This window comes from Hipposideros armiger, unplaced genomic scaffold (genome assembly GCF_001890085.2).
Source record: "Hipposideros armiger isolate ML-2016 unplaced genomic scaffold, ASM189008v1 scaffold_986, whole genome shotgun sequence".
Taxonomy (NCBI): domain Eukaryota; kingdom Metazoa; phylum Chordata; class Mammalia; order Chiroptera; family Hipposideridae; genus Hipposideros; species Hipposideros armiger.
In genome coordinates this window covers 179,244-199,406 of record NW_017732336.1, presented here as the reverse complement: position 1 = coordinate 199,406, position 20,163 = coordinate 179,244, and the positions used below count along the sequence as shown (strand labels likewise).

General features: G+C 43.1%; 1 pseudogene; it reads left to right on the top strand.

Moving 5' to 3' along the window:
• Positions 1-1,253: 1,253 nt before the first annotated feature.
• Positions 1,254-19,514, top strand: LOC109375684 (zinc finger protein 154-like; annotated as a pseudogene).
• Positions 19,515-20,163: the final 649 nt, after the last annotated feature.

Sequence of the window (20,163 nt, the reverse complement as noted above, 5' to 3'; positions counted from 1 at the left end):
CCGGCTTCTGGACGGCCGCTCACAGTGGCTGCTGGCCGCTCACGCTGGCTGCTGGCTACACACGGTAGCCCATGGCCACCCACTGCAGCAGGGGCTGCAGCCTATGCCGTCGCTGGCAACTCACAGCAGCCCAGCTCCAGGTTGAGCTGTTTTTCAGCATCTTAGCTGTAGAGGGCAGTGTCACTGGCCCTCATATGTGGGATCCGAACCGGGGCCCTCTGGCGTCCCAAGCCAGCTCTTAACCAACGCGCCACTTGGCTGGCCCCTGTCACTGTATTTTTGCTTCATGTTTGTCTATAAGCCCACCCTGCCTTTCACAGCCCTCCAAATAACCATTGGTTTATTTTCCCTTAGTATAGATACTTTTGTATTTCCTAGAATTTATATGATGGGAATCATTACATTTACTTTATTTTCTGATTTCCTTTATGTTGCTTGTTATTTTGAGATTCCTCAATATACAAGGTATGACAATTAAGTTCACAAACTTGTTGCAACAATGTTGCTAACCTTTTTTGATACCATAAGGATTATTCATTATGAATGTGTACCAACTGGACAAACAGCCAATTTTACTATTTGGGAGTGCTGAAATGGCTGTGTGAAAAAGTTAAAATACCTGAACTTTACACCAACAATTCATGGCGTTTGCATCACGACAATGCACCAGCTCACACAGCACTGTCTGTGAGGGAGTTTTTAGCCAGTAAACAAATAACTGTATTGGAACACCTTCCCTACTCACCTGACCTGGCTCCCAATGACTTCCCTTCTTTACCTGAAGATAAAGGAAATATTGAAGACATTTTGATGACATTCAGGACATCAAGGGTAATATGACAACAGCTCTGATGGCCATTCCAGAGAAAGTGTTCCAAAATTGTTTTGAAGGGTAGACTGGGTGCTGGTGTCAGTGCATAACTTCCCAAGAGGAGAACTTTGAAGGTGACCATAGTGATATTCAGCAATGAAGTATGTAGCACTTTTTCTAGGATGAGTTTGTGAACTTAATCATCCAACCTCATAAGTAGCTCAGTTTACCTTTCTTTTTTTTACTATCTGGATAATAATAGGTTTGTGCATGCATTTCTTTATGGACATTTGCGCATTTCCTTTTTTTTTTTACATGAGACATTGAACAGAGAATTATTATGAATTATACTAAAAATACTTTGGCGAGTAACCATAAGGAAAAACATAAGGATCATGGAGTGTGAGGGTGTGGAGTGGCTGATGAAGGGGCTCAATCCGGAATGGAGGAGACGGGATGGGCATCAGTGGTCTGGGGTGCTGTACTGGAGGCGGGCTCGGGTGGCGAGACACAAGGTTGGATTAGACGATCTGGAATCCAAATTGGAGTGTCTGTGTCCTGTGGAAATATACAAGCATACCCTCTCCCCTGTGTTAATAATATATCCGGTCCTTTCCAGGTACTGGTTAACAGGTCCAGGACGTAAACCATGATGGTTGACTCCAGCAGTAGGAGACAGAAAATACTGAGGGCATTGATGACAATTTTGTGGACTGAAAATAAGCACAAGATTAGTAGCAAGAGAACCATAATTTTCTAGCAGGATCCAAGTTCTTTGTTATATTACTTTTTGTGCCAAATCTTTTTGGACCAATAAGTCCCAAAGCTGAAATCTATACTCCGCCAAGTTTCCTGAAGGTGATTGTTATACCTGTAGGTAAGTTGGCGGCATATGATCTTGACCTTAACTCCTATTTTTTATCTCTAAGACATTGATTTTTAATTTTTTTGTATCCACCTCTTTTGGATATGAATATGAAATGTAAAAGATTGTTACTTTAAAGCTTATTATAGTATTAGTAATGAGAGACTGTCATGGTGACTGTAGTAGCAATGTTTTTAAGCTATGAATGATATAATTGTTGTGAAGCCTTAAACTATTATTATGAATCCTAACCTATTTTTTTTAATTGCTATGAGGGCTTGTATCCCAGGACCTACAATCGTGGGTCCCTCAATAGTAATTGACAGTGGACTAGAATACTATGTCCTCTACATTTGTTAAAGCTGCCAATTGTGATAAGAACCCTTATATTTAAAATTCTCCTACAACTCTGCAATTTTCAATTAGGATGCTATTAGAGACATACTTACCTGTTGTGAGTATGTCTTTTTTTCCTTTGTCCTGTGTTCCTAGGAGGAAACATAGACATTCCTTCCCCCACATAAGGACAGAATCTAGTCCTTGTTAGATAAAACTGTCCATTATAAAGACATTGTAAAGAATTTAAAACTGTGAAAATTTGAAATTTTAAAATTTGAAAAATGGGTTAGTTAAGGTTGGTATCCTTGGCACCCAAGGAATACCTATAGTCAAACAAAGTTCATGAAACAAAGTTCAAAGTTGACCACCGTATACTTAACATTACCTAATATTAATTAAACTTAACCCTATAATTAAAAATACCTAAAAGCTAGTATACTTGACCTTATTTTCATACTTAACCTTATACCTAAAAATACCTAAGATTAATTATACTTTAACTTGTATTGAAAATTACTTAAAATTAAGATACTGGGTGGCTTTTAAAAAGTTTATCCCATTAATATTTGCTAGGAGTTTGGAACATTTATTAAAAGATTTAAGATGACCCATTTAATTGAAATATTTTGTTACTGAACTTAAAGCAAAGTTGCCAGAGCTCCCATTATTTGGTGATGTCAGGCTGTCTGGTAGGAATATTTTTTATAACCTTGAAAAGCATAGGTTTTTGCAATGTAATATATGATATATTAATAGATCTTAATTTACCTCTTAATGTCTTTGTGATAAGAAGCCAGAAATAGACAAATTTAGACCTATTTAATAATTGATATTTTGGTATTTTGGTATTTTGAAATACCTATTAAAATATTTAATAAATTTTATTATTTTATATAACTTGGTAAAACTAAGAAATCAGCCTTAGTTAAATATATTTATCAATTTATTTATTTAAATTATTTATTTATTTAAATTATGTGATCCTGAGAAGTAGTTGAGTTAATTTTTATTATTTTAATTAATAGTGTTTATTCTTTTATTTTTAGTTAAATATTATAGATTGATAATACCATCCGGAGGTAAAGATATTATAACACATATAAAATATAGACAAATATAGACTTCAGAGACTATATATATAAACAGAATTAACAATTGTAGAGAGAACTTAAGATCTTATACTTGTTTTTATAACTTTAGGAAGCTGCAATAAGGAGTGGGGGGGGGCGTTGCCATCTGGATTTAAAAGTGCCTCTTTTTTTCTCTTTAGTTACCTCAGCCTTAAGCAGAGGCTTTTAAGACTATCTGTAAGACCTTGAAAGTTACTGAGAGTTAGAGAAATCTTTTAAGACTTATTTTTGTTAAGTTGCTAAATATAGAGGAGGAAGTCTGGCTGCCAGAGAGTTATTTAAAGGGCCCCAGCACTCTAGGCCGGTGGCGGCAGAGGTCAAGGAGGTGGCTCCTTTCATAGAACAAAGAGCTCGCGTCTGGGCTCAGGCCGGTACCTAGTCCAGGCAGCAAGAACTGACGCTGCATCTGTGGGAGGCTTAGTATCTCCCGCCCCCTCCTCATCAGAGGAATTTTTCTCCAATCATGGCATACTGCTGTCCTCCCTGTGCCAAGTCCTGAGGGTACTCAGATAGCAGGGCCTCATTTAGAGGTCCTTTATTACTATCCTCTGCAACTCCTTGAGGAATATACCTCTTCTCCAACTCCTCAAGAAGACTTTTGAGCTTCTCTATTATAGTTTGATGTTGGCTATCTGGGAGGTATGAAGCCTCTAGTCTAGAGTCAAGACAGTCCCTAACTAGCCCCCAAAGATTACATGTATCTACAGGAATATTCTCCAGGCCTTCTGTCGAGTAACGCTCTTGCAGCTGTTCACTGACCCTGTGCCAAATATCAGAGTTAAGAGTTCCCTCCTCGGAGAACCAAGGACAGGCTTCCTGTACAAAGTGTAGAAAACGAGCTGTCTGAGAGGTTCCAACCTTTAAACCTCTGGCTGCAAGAGAGCACCGAACTAATAAAGAGTTTTCTTTCTTTGGATTCTGTTTGACCCATGGTCACTTAGTTTCTGCCTTCTTACCTACTTGTTCTTATGCAGGGGGTCCTAGGCACCCATGGCAGACTCCTATCCACCCCGAGAGCACACAGAAAGACTTACCTTCAGGTCCCTGTTCCGGGCGCCACTATGCAGGAGACCAGCTCCCGCGGGGTCCAGGGGTTCCCTCAGGTGGAGGTGGAGTCAGCGAGGAAAATGAAGAAAGACGCGCGGAGATACAGGAGCGCTTTTTCAAGAAGAGAAGTGTCTCCTCCTTCTTTTTTTTTTTTTACTTCTAAAGCACAAACCTATGTGTACAATTCTTTTTTTTTAAGTGGTGAAAGAGTAGTTTATTAGGAGAAATAGTACACTTCAAAGAAATATAAGTGGTCCCGAGCAGAAAGCAGTGGCATAAGGGCTCATTATTAGAAGAGAAAGCACACTCCAAAGAGTTTGCAGTGGGCTGAGCAAAAAAAGGAGCTCAAAAGGCCCAATTCTTTATATAGATATATGTTTCATCTCTTATGTCAATAGAGTGTAATGTCTGAGTCATTTTTGAACTAACAAATTGTGATCTAAAATGATTGTACAGTAAAACCTTGGATTGCGAGTATTCTGCAAGATGAGCAAATATTTCTGTTAGGTTGGTGCAAAAGTAATAGTGGTTTTTGCCAACCTAATAATACATTGTAACTTGGTAAATGAGTGATGTCTTGCAATACAAGTAGTTTATTTCCAGAATGAATTATGCTCGCAAACCGGGGTATTACTGTACCTTTCTGCATTCTGATCAGCAGTTTATGAGAGTTCCATCTCTCCACATCATTGCAAATACTTGGTTTGGTTTAATTTTTATTTTATTTTCTAGTTTCAGATATATAAAACATGATTAAACATTTACACCCCCCACAAAGTGATACCCCCCCCAGGTCTACTATCCCTCTGACATTGTATATAGCTATTATAATACCATTTGTTATATTCCCTATACCAGGAGTCGGCAAGCTGTGGCTCAAACCACATGCAGCTCTTTGGGTACGTTCCATCTCAAGTTTGCTGACCCCTGGGAGAGCCAATCCTGTCCCTAATAACAATTTAAAAATTATTTGAGAGCCATAAGTATATTTTTATATAATCACAATTATGTGAATAATAGCCTTTAAAAATTATATAAATGGAACTATGATAGTTTTATTTTCATTTTCAATTTTACTTCAGAGCCTGCTGCTCATGAGCTGTGATTTGCTGACCCCTAGCGGCTCTTCCACTGCAAAAGTTTGCCAACCCTGCCTATACTATACTGTATGTCCTGTGACTATATATGTATATACATTTCATTATAGTTGACATTCAATTTTATTTTATAATAGTTTCAGGTGTACAGTGCAGTGGTTAGACATTTATATAATCTGTGAAGGGATCCCTCTGGTCCACCTTATATGGTCTTTACAACATTATTGATTATATTCCCCATACTGCATTTCACATGCCTGTGACTATTTTGTGACTATCAATTTGCACTTTCTAATCCCTTCACCTTTTTCCCATCCCCTAATTCCCCTCCCATCTAGCAAACATCAGTTTTTTCTCTGTGTCTATGAGTCTATGAGGTGTGATAAAAAAATATGGGCAATGTTTAAATTATTATAGTAAAAGACACATTGCCATTACTCCCCCTCAAAGTACACGCCCTTTCTTCAAACACATCATCCCATCATTCTTGCCACTTTCTGAAGCAGTTCTGGAAGTACTCTTTCATGAGTGTCTTTAGTTGCACTGTTGTGGCTGCCTTGATGTCCTGAATCATTTTGACTTGGGGGAAGAGCCAGAAGTTGCACAGTGCCAGATCCAGTGACTAAGATGGATGAGGACACACTGTAATGTATTTATTTGATGGAAATTGCTGTACCAGAAGCGATGTGTGATATGGAGCTTTTCCATTGTGATCAGAAAATACAGTGAATGCTGCTGCCTAGTGGCATCTAATGGAAAGGCAGGAATCTTCAATATGGGAATCAGTGCATTGAACCTTAGTAACAGTGTGGGACAAGTTTCAACTTGCTTGGTGCATTCAGTCAGGTATGATCTATTGTGGAGAGAAGTGTGTTTTAAAGTGTGCTGTAAATCATCCTCCATCATGACAACACTCTATGTCACACATTGCTTCTGGTATATTTCTGTCAAATAAAGGCATTATGGTGTATCCACCATATTCACTGGATCTGGCACCGTGCTACTTCTGGCTCTTCCTGAAAGTCAAAATGATTCAGGACATTGAGACAGCCATGACAACACAACTAAAGACACAAAAGAGTACTTCCAGAACTGCTTCAGAAAGTAGCAAGAATGATGAGATAAGTGTGTTCAAATCAAGGGGAAGTATTTTGAAGGAGATTAATGGCAATATATCTTCTGTAATAATTTTTTTAAATTTAAATATTCATTGTAGGGGCCGGCCGAGTGGCGCATTGGTTAAGAGCTGGCTTGGGACACCAGCTCTGAGCAGCAGGGCCCTGGTTTGGATCCCACATGGGGACCAGTGACACTGCCCTTTACAGCTAAGATGGTGAACAACAGCTCGACCTGTAGCGGGGCTGCCGTGAGTCGCCGGCGATGGCATAGTCTGCAGCCCCTGCTGCAGTGGGTTGCCATAAACTACCGTGTGTGACTGGGCAGCCAGCGTGAGCAGCTGGCAGCTGGTTAGAGCTGTCAAGAGCTGCCGTGAGTGGCTGTCTAGAGGCCGGCAACTGATCTGCCTTACCCGGGAAGAGCGCAATGATAATACATACATGAGCCAGTGAAGCAATATCTTCCACAACTAGACTGAAGAGCAAAAGGACAACAACTTGTCTGTTCCCCTTTCCCCGATTCCCCAATAAAATCTTACAAAAAATATTCATTGTATTTTTTTATCATACCTTATATTTCTGTTCACTCGTTTATTTTGTTCTTTTGATTCCACATATAAGTGAGATCATATGTTATTTCTCAGTCTTTTTTTTTTTTAAAGATTTTTTCATTGGGGAATTGGGGGGATGGGAACAGTGCTGGGGAATTGGGGAAAGGGGAACAGACAAGTTGCTGTCGTTTTGTTCTTCAATCTAGTTGTGGAGGATGTTGCTTCACTGGCCCAAGTTGGCACCATCATTGCGCTCTTCTCTGGCGAGGCAGATCAGTCGCCGGCTTCTGGACGGCCGCTCACTGCGGCTGCTGGCCGCTCACGCTGGCTGCTGGCCACACACGGTAGCCCATGGCAATCCACTGCCACAGGGACTGCAGCCCACACCGTCGCCGGCGACTCATGGCAGCCCAGCTCCAGGTTGAGCTGTTGTTCAGGATCTTAGCTGTAGAGGGCAGTGTCACTGGCCCTCATATGTGGGATCCGAACCGGGGCCCTCTGGCATCCCAAGCGAGTTCTTAACCATCGTGCCACTCGGCCGGCCCACATTTCTCAGTCTTATTTCCCTTATCCTCTAGGTCCATCCATGCTGTTGCTGGTTTATCATTTTTAATTTAGCCTTTTTAAATAGTTTGTAGTGGTATCTCACTGTTGGTTTAATTGCATTTCCCTAGGGATTCCTGATGAGTAGTTTTTCATGGGTTTATTTGTTACCTGTATGTCTGATAAAATGTCTGTTCATGTCTTTTGCCTATTTTATGAACTTTGGCTATTTTCCTTTTCTTTTACAAATAGCATATTAAAGCGACAAAGATGTACGTTGGAATTTCACTCATTTTTTAATACTTGAGTGACTGCTTAATGGGTTGTTTTGAATATTCTTGAACATATTTTGAACATATTCTTTTTCAAAAGTTTTGTGCTGTGCATGTGTAAGGGAAACATAACACCATACACTTTTAAGGTTATTCTGTGTTATTAACATATTCTCTATCTGTTTCTTACGTCCAGACATTCGGTAATACAATAATGCCTTGCTTTGCAGTGTTTATTTGTTTTCCTGGTCTATCATTGGTGGATTAGAACAGACGACATCAGGATAGCCTGGGCATTCAAAGCTTGGAGGGGAGGGAAAGAAGAGGGCAGTGATCAGACTCCCCAAGTGGCTTGAATTTGAATCTCAGATCCCCAGCCATCACTGGAGTCTGCAAGCAATCAACCTCTTTAGGGCTTGTTTGCTACTGTATAAAATGGGGATGAGAAGTGACCTTGCTCCAGGGCTGTTGGAAGAGGTGAAGAGCTGAGTTGCCCATTCACTGTGCAGCAGCTGTGCCTGTGGTTTCCACCTCCATGTGGTGCTATCCCAGGGCAAGGAATCCCTCTATGCAGGCAGGAGAGGGCTACAGGGTACTGAGGTCTTAGTACCAGGGAATACAGGTGACTCACTAGAGCTCCTGGAGGCTCTGTTGGCTGACTGATGTGCAGTCGTTGATGACACTTCCGTTGGCCTCTGTGAGGATCAACAGAAGTAACAAAACACCATATTTGCCAGTGCCAGGATTCCAGGGTTTACTTTGTGAGCATATTCTCTTTAATTGTTTGTTTGTAACCTTCTCTGGAGCGTCTCGGGTGTAACTGAAACCAGCCCCCATACACAGAGGGCAAGGAAGAAACAGACAGACTACTCTAGATTGGGCATGTGAAGCCTTCACCTGGGGCAGGTATGTGGTGAGGCCCAGGAATGCTCAGCTGCTGCTGCTGCTGCTATTTTTATTGTTGGAATTATCATGATAATTTCTCCCTATTCCTCTGACATCACAGAATACTTACCTTCTCATCTGCACCACAGTCCTCATGCGAATACTATTGTCTCTGTCATCTCCAGTGGCTTTTCCAGGGGTGAATTTTTTCTAAGCCACAACTGCATTGGGTCCAAATGTCACATCCTCCTCCCCTTTGAGCCCAGCACAGAGCTCAGGCATTCGGTATTTGGAGGTGATGCTGGAAACCTTTGTGCTCTTGGTCTCACTGGGTAAGGGTCATATTTTCATGCAGGGGACCTGGACTTGCTGGTTGAGAAGCAGAATGGAACTCACCTTTCCTCCTATCTCTCACCATGTTCTAGACCAGGGATCAGCAAACTTCTGAGATGGAAGAGCCACCAGGAGTCAGCAAACTGTGACTTGCAAGCCACAGGCTGTAAAGTAAAATTGAAAATGAAAATAAAACTATCATAGCCCAAGTAATTCTGCAAGAGTTGGCGGAAGCTCGGGTTGGCGGAAGCTCTGGGGTTGGCGGAAGCTCTGGAGTTGAGAGGGAAGTGACAGTCATGCAGGCAGGCAAGAGGCAAAAGCCTCAGCTGGACTGGACTCCAGTCTCTTACTGATTTATGGAGCAATTCTGAACCAAAGTTGGCACTCTTCTCAACTCGATATGCCTCCTGAGAACAGAGCATTCTTCTCCTCTCTGCTTCTTCACCTTTTATATATACTTCACCTTCTGTATTAATTTCCCATGATTGCTGTACCAAATTAGCACAAACTTGATAGCTTAAAACATTGGAAATGTATTATCTTTCAATGGTGGAAGCCAGAAGTCTGAAATCAGCGTCGCTGGACTGGAATCAAGTCACCAGATGTGGGTTGCCCCAAAGAGTCGTGACCTAAGTGTGGTGGTTCTCAGCAGCTGAGACAGACCCTGCTGACAGCTGGAGGATGCTGCTGACCACAATGCCCATTGTTGGGCAGCAAGTCCTTGCTTGAAAAGGGATCTGGAAAGTGCATCTCTGTGTTTACCACCCCTCGAAACCAAGAAATATTTTCATCATAAAATTTTGGGAAAACGAAGCCATCTTCTGGAAGAAAATGGTATTACTAATTGGCTCAAAAAAGCGGAACGAAGCTTGATGTTTATATGATTTGGGCCGACTGAGTGGCACATTGGTTAAGAGCTGGCTTGGGACACCAGCTCTGAGCAGCACGGTCCTGGTTTGGATCCCACATTAGGGCCAGTGACACTGCACCCTCTACAGCTAAGATGGTGAACAACAGCTCAACCTGGAGCTGGGCTGCTGTGAGTCGCCGGCGATGGTGTAGGCTGCAGACCCTGCTGCAGTGGGCTGCATAAGCTACCGAGTGTGGCTGGCAGCCAGTGTGAGCGGCCGGCAGCCAGTTTGAGCTGTCAAGAGCTGCCGTGAGTGGCTGTCCAGAGGCCAGCGACTGATCTGCCTCACCTGGGAAGAGCGCAATGATAATACCAACATGGGCCAGTGAAGCAACGTCCTCCCCAACTAGACAGAAGAGCAAAAGGACAGCAACTTGTCTGTTCCCCTTCCTCCGATTCCCCAGCGCTGTTCCCTCCCCCAATTCCCCAATAAAATCTTTGGGAAAAAAATTATCATAGTTTCATTTATAAAAATTTTAAAAGGATATTAGTCACATAATGGTGATTATGTAAAAATATATTATGGCTCTTGAATAATTTTTAAATTGTGAGGGACAGGATTGGTTCTTCCAGTGGTCGGCAAACTTTTGAGATAGAAAGTACCCAAAGAGTCGCATGTGGCTTGCGAACTGCAGTTTGCCGACCCCTGGTGGCTCTTCTGTCTCAAAAGTTTGCCGACCCCTGTTCTAAACCTATGTCCTCCATTCCAGTCTCCCTGTGTCTAAATCAGGAATCTTTGGGTGGAAACATAGTCTTTCTAAACACAAACCCTCACCCCTGTGCCCAGCATTTTTGGCCCTCAGTTTGAGGTCCATATCCCAGATTCCACAGAAAGGGAGCTGACTGGCCCAGCCTGGTTGGGTCAAGTGTCCCCATGGCCTAGTCAGAGAGTTCTGGGTGATGAGCTGTTCTCAGAAGAGATGGTAAGTCAGGTAGTACCCATGGGAATACATCTGCCATCAGTATCCTCCACTGATCTTCCTAAACACAATTGTTGCCATGCAGCTGTGCAGCCATCTGTCCCCCCGCGCTTAACCCTAAACTGACTTTTTTAAGGACAGTGTTCATACAACTTGTGTCTCTCTGTTTGGCTCCAAAGGATGGCCTGTTAGTCAATGACGGGTAAGATTCCTCATGGGAGGAACAACCTAAGACAGGCACAGTTGGGTGGAGGCCATTAGGAGAAATCTCGGGGCTGACAGAGGTGGGCATGAGCCCTCACTTGCCCCTGAAAAAGACTGGAGGTTTTCTACCTCTGTGGCTACATTCCTTCCCTCAACCTGCTTGGGACTGATGGTGTGATAGTATCTGTCCTCAGCACAATAATCTTATCCTCCTGGGGTGGTTTGCTTATAGGGTGTGTGAAGGCAGAGCATCTGTCTTATCGCTGCAGGCAGACTCTCCGTAATAGCAGCTTGCAGGCAAGGGTAATCTGGCTTGAGCAAGTTCTCAGGAATGAGATTCACAGACTGTGGAGAGAACAATGCTACTTCCCGGTAGGTGGAGAAATAAAAGCGGTGTGTCAGCCCGATTCGGGGCTCTTAGTCCACGAGGCTGGAGACCCTCGGCCCCACACTCATTTAACTCTTGACTGCTGTTTCTTTTATTTCTTAACCCTTCGCCGCCCCCTCTCGTTCTTCCACTGCTCATGTCGTGCGGGACGCGACACACAATATAAGTAAAAATGCCTCGAGGCTGCACCAATATCCCTTATTTTCTACTTCCTGGGCTATGCACCTGCACTGTTTCAGATGATTTTAGAATGTCAACTGGACAAATAATATCCTAGGTAGTCCGTCACCAAAATAATTTATTTGGGAAAAGAAATAACACTGCAGCAGTGTGAGAATGCTCAGCTCTGGTTACCCACATGCAGCGTTCTGCTCTCATAAAGATGGCCGAATAATATATCGGGCAGGAAGTTAGAAACATAAATTTAATAAACAGGAAGTCAAGACTAGAGAGTAACAGGAAGCCCAGCTCCCCCTATAGACTTCAGCTCCCAGACCAGTTGTCTTAAAGTCCCAGTTCATCTTTTTTTTATTTTTGAAAGATTTTATTGGGAAATTGGGGGAGGGGAAGAGCGCTGAGGAATCTGGGGAAGGGGAACAGACAAGTTGCTGTCATTTTGTTCTTCAGTCTAGTTGTGGAGGATGTTGCTTCACTGGCCCATGTTGGTATTATCATTGCGGTCTTCCTGGGTAAGGCAGATCAGTCGCCGGCCTCTGGATGGCCACTCACGGCTGCTCTTGGCAGCTCACACCGGCTGCCAGCCACTCACACTGGCTGCCAGCCACACACGGTAGCTTATGGCAGCCCACTGCAGCAGGGTCTGCAGCCTATGCCATCGCCTGTGACTCACGGCAGCCCAGCTCCAGGTCGAGCTGTTGTTCACCATCTTAGCTGTAGAGGGCAGTGTCACTGGTCCCCATGTGGGATCCAAACCGGGGCCCTGCTGCTCAGAGCTGGTGTCCCAAGCCAGCTCTTAACCAACGCGCCACTCAGCCAGCCCAGTTCATCTTTATCAAAAGGGTATACAAATAGCATCAGGTGGCACGTGTGCACCCCCCGAGAAAAGTCATCCTTTGCCTTTCTGTTTCCTTCTGATTGTCGGGAGAAAGCCTTGTGCTGAGTCCCTAATGCCTCCCTGACTTATAATTTCCCTTTTCAACACAAGGGACAGGGCTAAGTAGGCCTCATGAGCTTCCTGGGACTTAGCTTTATTCTGATTTCATGGTTGAATTTTATGGTAAGCTTCCATTTGTGGCAAGTCATATTGGTTTTCCTTATTAGCAGAGAGACAAACATGTTTTAGTATATAATCTATGTAAAACAGAATGAGTCAGTTTAAAGATAATAAAACTAGTGACAATAGTTATAGCTAAGTTCTCCTTCTTCCTTCAGCTTTCATACTATAAATGGTCTATTTAGTGCCACATTTGTGCTTTTTTTCACTATTTAAAATGGCCCCCAAATGTAGTGCTTACAGTGCTGTCTAGTATTGCTAAGTATAAAGCTATGATGTGTCATCGCTCTCTTCCTGGTACAGCCAGAGACACTCTTACAAGTGGAGATTTCCTTTATAAATGTAAATGTCTTTTACAGAGGGAAACTTCTACTTGGTTTACAGAACTCCTCCCATGTCTGCTGTTTTTTTTTAAATTTAACCAGCTTAAAATAATCCTTATACCAAATAGACATATTTTGGGGTGACAAATTCATTCCCATATAGCTCATAGGCAACAAACCTGTACTGAATACTATAGGCAGTTGTAACACAATGGTAAGTATTTGTGTAATGCGTTGACCTTTGATATTACAACTACGACATCCCCAGGAGAAGGAATTTTTCTGCTCCATTATAACTTATTGGACCACTGTCAAACATGAGCAGACCATTGTTGATGGAAAATATTATTTGGCACATGAATGTTGTAACTGATCACCCATGAGTTTGTAGACAAATTTCAGACACTGAAGTTCAGCATGTTCCCAGTGCTAAAAATATTTTCAGGTGCTACCAATGCTACAAATCCAAATGCACCAATTCCATAGTCATTCAGATACAAAATGTGTCCACTGGAAGTGCAAGCTGTTAACATTATACTGCAATTCAAATGCATGAATGCTGAAAACTTAGAGTCAGTTTTATCAATCTGTATATATTTGATCAGAAGAGAAAAAATACTCCAGAAAGGGCCATGACAGGGAAGATGGAGGTGAGATATTGGGCCACCCTGCAGCAGAAGTACAAACATGGATATTTGCCTGTGGTTCCCACATAAAACATCTCTCCTGTCTGTATAGTCAATTGTGTCCAATTCTACAAGCTGCATTTTTATCTACTTAGTGTCTTTTACTTGATGTCATGACATTTATTAAATTCCTTTTAGGAATCTGACATTGAGAACTGACTTCTCAGTGCACAACAGCTCTGTCCAAACCCCTGCACTAAGAAAATTGACCAAACTCCAGGATGACTTCTAGCAGCATAAGGCCCAGTCCTGAGGATAATTGTAGCCCTGCATTGACTTTGGCCTCCATTGAAATGCCAGAATAAAGAAGCTCAAGGCTGCCAGGAGAATTTACTATTATAGTTATTTAAAAAGACCTACAACTGTAAATATGTATGTCTTACACCTCAGAAGTGTCTTTCTCAAGGATCTGAGAGGTATTCCTTTGAAATGTAATCATCAGAGTCTATGGCCATACCACCCTGAACGCGCCCGATCTCGTCTGAAATGTAATCATCAGAAAGACTAAGGCCTCTGTCTTCCAGTCTCTGTGTTAGTATCCTAACTTCCATAATTGCTACCTAACAGACAGCTGAACTAATCACGTTCACATTGACCAACCCTTTGTAATTTCGGAAATTAATAATGTAAGATTCGGAATTAGGGTGCAGGGAGGGAAAACAGAGTCACTTAAGCAGTCAGCTATCTAGGTTACCCAGCCAGGGCTTTCTACAGGGGAACTTTGTGAGTGGGATGGCCTAGTTTCTTATCTAGTTGTTTTACTAGTAATTGTCTCACAGCTGGCAATATGTTTATTCCAGGTGTATGGCTTTGAAATGGATGTCCTGGCTATCAAATCTTGTCAGACCCTTACACTACAGGAAGGGATGAATAGACAGAGTAGAGAATTTTTCAGTCAGTAAAACTCTATATGATGTAAAGGTGGGTACATGTCATTACACCAAGGACTTATAAGAACTTTAATATCATAATTTGTGGTCCAACATTTGCGTATTTTGAGGTTTGGACTTTGAAGCTGTTTGTAAGCAAATACACGACTGCTCTTTGGGCTCTGAATCCACTCACAGGATGGAGAGAGCATGCTTCCTGTTGCCGCAAGAGTGCTAGGAACTATGTTACCCAGAAGGCGTTGCGCCAGAACTCCCCTGAGGAGCCAATAACGAAACACGATGAGGCATTTCCAGGAGAACGCATCACGTCAGGGCGGGATTTCCGGCCTACTCAGGGGTGCCATTTTTGCTGTCCTGGCGAAGCCGAGCACAGGATTGGGGTTAGGGTGAGGGAACGGAGTAGGCGTGACTAGAACGTTCCCGCCGCGCGGTCGCGGACCTTGGCGGCGCCGCCGGGGGCCCCGCACCTCTCCCGCCGCACCGCCCACTGAGTTCGATGGCGTCGGCAGCGCTGAGCGGCCTGGCTCAGGTGAGTACAAGTCCCCGGGTCCTCACTGCCCGCACCCCATCCTAACCCTAAAGTTCCAGGTGCGGGGCGCCCGCTCACGTCCTGCAGCCCAGGCCCGGGCGCCCAGGACAGTGAGGCCCTCGTGGGTGACATACGGTGTGACGGGGTGTGGGAGAGGGTTACGGGCAGAGGGGCTGGCGGTGTAAAGATGTGGAGGGGCGACTGAGCCGGGAAGATCCGGGAGCTTGGGGTCCGCCCTCTGTGCATGGAGCAGAGAGTAAGAGTGGCACCGTAACTGGCAGGGGTTGTGCCTCCATTCTGAGGACCCTGGGAGCCATGGAAGTTTGAGAACAGAGAGGCACACAGTCTGTTTTCGGATTTTTAATCTTTTCCAAAATCTGCTCATTGAGAGAACAAGACTAGAATGGGGTGTTGAAGACAGTGAGGCACTGGAAATTGAGCCCCTTTCGAAGTTCACAGAGCTGGTAAGAGGCAGCAGTGAGGCCTGAGGGGCAGAGGTCAGTCTGAGTTCACCTGGTTCCTGGGCTGGGTGGGGATACAGCAGAGGCCTGCATACATGGGACCCAACCATGGTTGCCTTCCTCTCCCCACACTTCTGAAGGTTGAGAAAACGACTTATAGAACCTACATAAGGAAGGAGAGCATGTTCTAGTCTCTCATTGGTCCTGATACTACCTGTATGGTGTCTGGGATTGCGATGTCCTGAAACTTTCATCTGTTTTCCCTGTTGTTGGGTCTGGGGCCCTAGAGATACCCCAGGTCCTGTGTCCTGAGTGCATGCCACAGGTAACATGAAGATGCTCCCATTTCTGGCAACCAGTGTAAAGAGGGTGGATGGTTAACCCAGGGACAGATAGCAGCAATGAGGGCTTTTGAGGTCTTTGCTGGCAAATGCTGAGGGGGACCTTACTGATCTCTTTCTCCCATGAGAGATGTGTGGCCATGGAGATTCCTTTTGGGGCTGGGTCAGGCTTGAAGGTGGCCTTGTGGTGGTGCCATTGGTGTCTGATATGTCAGTGCTCATGGAGCCACCAGGGAGATAAGTCCAGGCGTGTGGACAGTTGTGGAATTACAGTGTCTTCAGGGACCAGTCACTAACTAGTTAATGGTAGTAATGATTTCAGTTTGAGATGTAAGTGTTGGCTGAAGAGCCATGGAGCAGAAAAGGTCCTGCAGGAAATCACTGGCAGAGGAACAAGTTGTAGACCCTGCCTTTCTCCCCTGTGTCAGACACTGAACTTGTTTGTGTGTTTCCCCTGGTGAGGTCTGTACCATCTGTGACCATGCGGGCCTGCTAATGCACAGCAGCTCTTTTCCTCAGAGTTCAACTTTCTTGTCTTTAAAATCATCCCAAGGAATCATGTCTACATGTGACAGATGCACATTGTAATGGGATTACCCCATCCTATAAGGTCAACATGTACTTCACCACCATTTCTTTGTGTTCAGGTTGCTGCTGTGAAGCAGGGGATGTGGAGGCATCCACTGAACAGATCATTTTTGTGGGAGTGTCACAGGCCAGGACTCCTGAGGGAACTCTGACTTCCCAGAAGACCCATCCCTGCAAGACCTATAGTGCAGTCTTGAGAGATATCTTCCACTTGGCTGAGCATCAGGGAACACGACACAGCCAGAAACTGTTGAGGTGTGGGGCATGTGCAAAACAATTTTCTTTCAGTGCAAACTTTCACCAGCACCAGGAGGAGCACATGGGAGAGAAACCCTTCAGAAGCAGTGTGGACAGGTCTTTGATTGTGAAAAGCTGTGAATTCCATGTGTCATAGAAGGCTTTTACCTAAAGGGAGGTTGGGAAAGATTCGTTAGCCTTGTCAGAACATCTCCAGCAACAGGCCAGTCATACCAGAGAGAAGCCAAATGAAATGTCTGAGTATGGGGTGACTTTTCAAAGAAGGAAAAGTCATTATACCTGGGAAAACGCAAGAAAGCCTGTGATCCCAAACACACACATTCTCAGAATCAGGGTATCCATACTGCAAGACAGTGTTTTGTGTGCCGTGAATGTGGAAAAACATTCAGGTACAAATCCTCATTTGTTGTTCACCATAGAGTCTATACTGGTGAAAGTCTTCATGCATGTGGCCAGTGTAGCAAATCTTTCAGGCAAACCTCAGTCCTCAGTCAACACCAAAGAATTCATACTAGGGCAAGGCAGTACAAATGTGGCAAATTGTTTAACCAAAATTTGTCCTCATTTGTTCTTCGAGAAATTACACTGGCGAAAACTGTGTCATGTGCTGTGAATGTGTGCAGTTTTTTAGCTGTAGATCCATCCTTATTCGACAATGGACAGTTCACACTGGAGAAAGGCATTATGAGTGCACTCAATGTGGGAAATCCTTTAGATGAAAATTTTACCTCATTGTACACTGGAGAGTTCACACTAGAGAAAGGCCTCATGAATGCAGTTAGTGTGGAAAACCTTTTATCAATAGCTTGATATATATTCTACACCAGAGAGTACACACAGAAAAAAAGGACTTTTGAGTGCAGTGAATGTTGGAAATCCTTTAGCCATCAATTTTATCTCACTGAAAACGTGGAGTTCATAGTGGAAAAAGGTCTTATGAGTGTAGTGAATGTGGTAAATCTTTTACCTGAAAAAATCAGCTCATTATTCATCAGTGAGATCACACTGATTCAGAGCCTTATGAGTGTACTGATTGTGGCAAGTCATTTGCCTCCAGTTCCAAAGTTCATCAGTATCAGAGAGTTCACACAGGAGAAAGGCCTTATTGTACAGTGAATATGGGAAATCTTTTTCCTAAAAAATCCAACTCATTATTCATTGGAGAGGTCACAGGGGTGAAAGGCCTTGTCAGTGCCTTGAATGTGGAAAGTCCTTTCCTCAAAATCATGACCTCATTATACACAGAAGAGTTCACACAGGACAAAGGTCTTTTGTATGCAGTGAATGTATAAAGTCATTTATCCATAGATTTCGACCCATTATACATCAGATAGTTCACACTGGAGAAAGGCCTTATGAGTGCAGTGAAATTGTGGGAAATTTTATAGCCAAAAATATAACCTCTCTTAACACCAGCATATTCACACTGGAGATAGATCTTAGATGTGCAGATGTTCTAGTTACTTGTGTAACAATAATGGCAGAAATACTCTGTGAGGAGTCATCTGTCTGAATTGAGTCTCATACATTTGATCATCTACAGTGGGGAAAATTCCCGTTATTTTCAGTTATGCGGAAATGTGTGGCTCTGTTCCACTTTTTAACCTGCCCAGGACTCATGCCAGATTTATGTCACCTCCATTTTCTATGGTCAAAGTTATTTCATCTCTACCACCTGGCAGGTCCCCACCATATGTATCTGTCACAACACCAATGTGCTCAGGGAAGTTGACCAATGTTGTATTCATTGGAACAAATTAATAGCAATCTGAGCTCTTAGGGACTACATTCTCTTCTCTCTGACTAGTTTGGGCATGGGCCAGATTCACTGTTGACCCAGGAGACATCATATGAGTTTGGTTGGCAGCTTGCAAAGGAAGACTACTTTTTCCAGGACATGTCTGCCTTATATTTTTTATGAGTTTTTCCAGCTTCCAAGTCACCAAATTGAGAACTGCCAGACCCACATCGCTTTGGCTTGTACAACAGTGAAGGCCTTATTTAAATTCACTTTAATCTTGGAAGTTCTATTTACTGTGTGGGATAGTTCTTAAACAGATTTGAGCTCTACAAGCACGAAGGGTGAACAATTTTTATGTCAATCTCAAAACTTTTTGCCTCAGAGAGGATAGCTGGATGGTAGAAAATAGCTCGTCAAAGACAAAATAGTTTGGGCCAAGTTAGCATTGTTGCCTGTAACCTAGGAAAGACTGCTGGGCTAGGTGGATTTCACTTGAGGCCTGAATGCTATGAGTTTTAGTGACTCAGAGATCACTGTGACAACCTCAAGTTCTGGGAGCAGCATGAATTGTTTTCCCTTGTTCACAGAGGTCTCACAGGGGATGTCAACACTGTTGAGGGGGATTTCTTCCTTTTGTGCTGGTGTCCAAGATTCAGTGGGCTATGGTCACTAGTTGTAAAACCACAGGGTCCTGGGAAACCATAATTGGTATAGCAACAGTGAGATAATAGGGAGTAGAAGAGACTGCAGTGAACTAGATGGAATGTGGAAGAAATGGGTGAAAGGAATAAAAAAATACAAACCAAAACGTATGAAATAATTCCTGGGGTTGTAATGTACAGCATGGTGACAATAATACTGTATTGTATGTTTAAAGTTGCTAAGAGAGTAGATCTTAAAAGCTCTCTTCACAAGAGAAAAATTTGTGACAATGTGATGGATGTTAACTAGATTTATTGTGGGGCTCATTTTGAAATATATACAAATATTGAATCATTAACATTGTTTAAATGTCAGTTACATCTTGTTAATAAAAATAAAGTGCAGAACAAGAGTCTGTTACTCCCTGACTGCAGGTCTGTGGTTATGAACGCCCCCTGCTGCCATCAGTGCTGGTGTTGATATCATCATCATTCTCCTCCTCAACCTCTTCTCCATCCACATCATCCACATGCCAGGACAGGGCAACTTCTTGAACATTGTTTTGTAGGTTTGTAATTCAATGATATTGTTGCTCAAGAGAGCCAACCTGGTCCCCCAAATTGTATCAGCCATATATCAGTTCCTTGTCCTTCACATAGCAATTAACTTCCCTGAACTTTAACTTCGTCATCTAAAAACTTGTCCAGCATCTGTTTTATGGGGAGGCTGGGAGGAAACCTTAAATAGAATCATTCAATGCATAGTCTACAGCAGGAGCCATCTAATTCTTTAAAAAAAAAAACAAGACACACAACATGCTCCTGAATGAAGAAATATTTTATACATGTTACTTCAACAAATGTAACAATATGTAACTAAATAACAAAAATGCCTAATGCATTTAATATGACTAACAAATTCCCGGGAATAGGATAATACCCCACAAATATTGATTCTGTTCTTACTGCTAGGCATAAGTATCCATGGCCTCATGGCACAGGGGTGGAGCACCTGGACTTGGGATCCATTGTGCAGCTCCTTCCTGGTGCTTACACTTCTT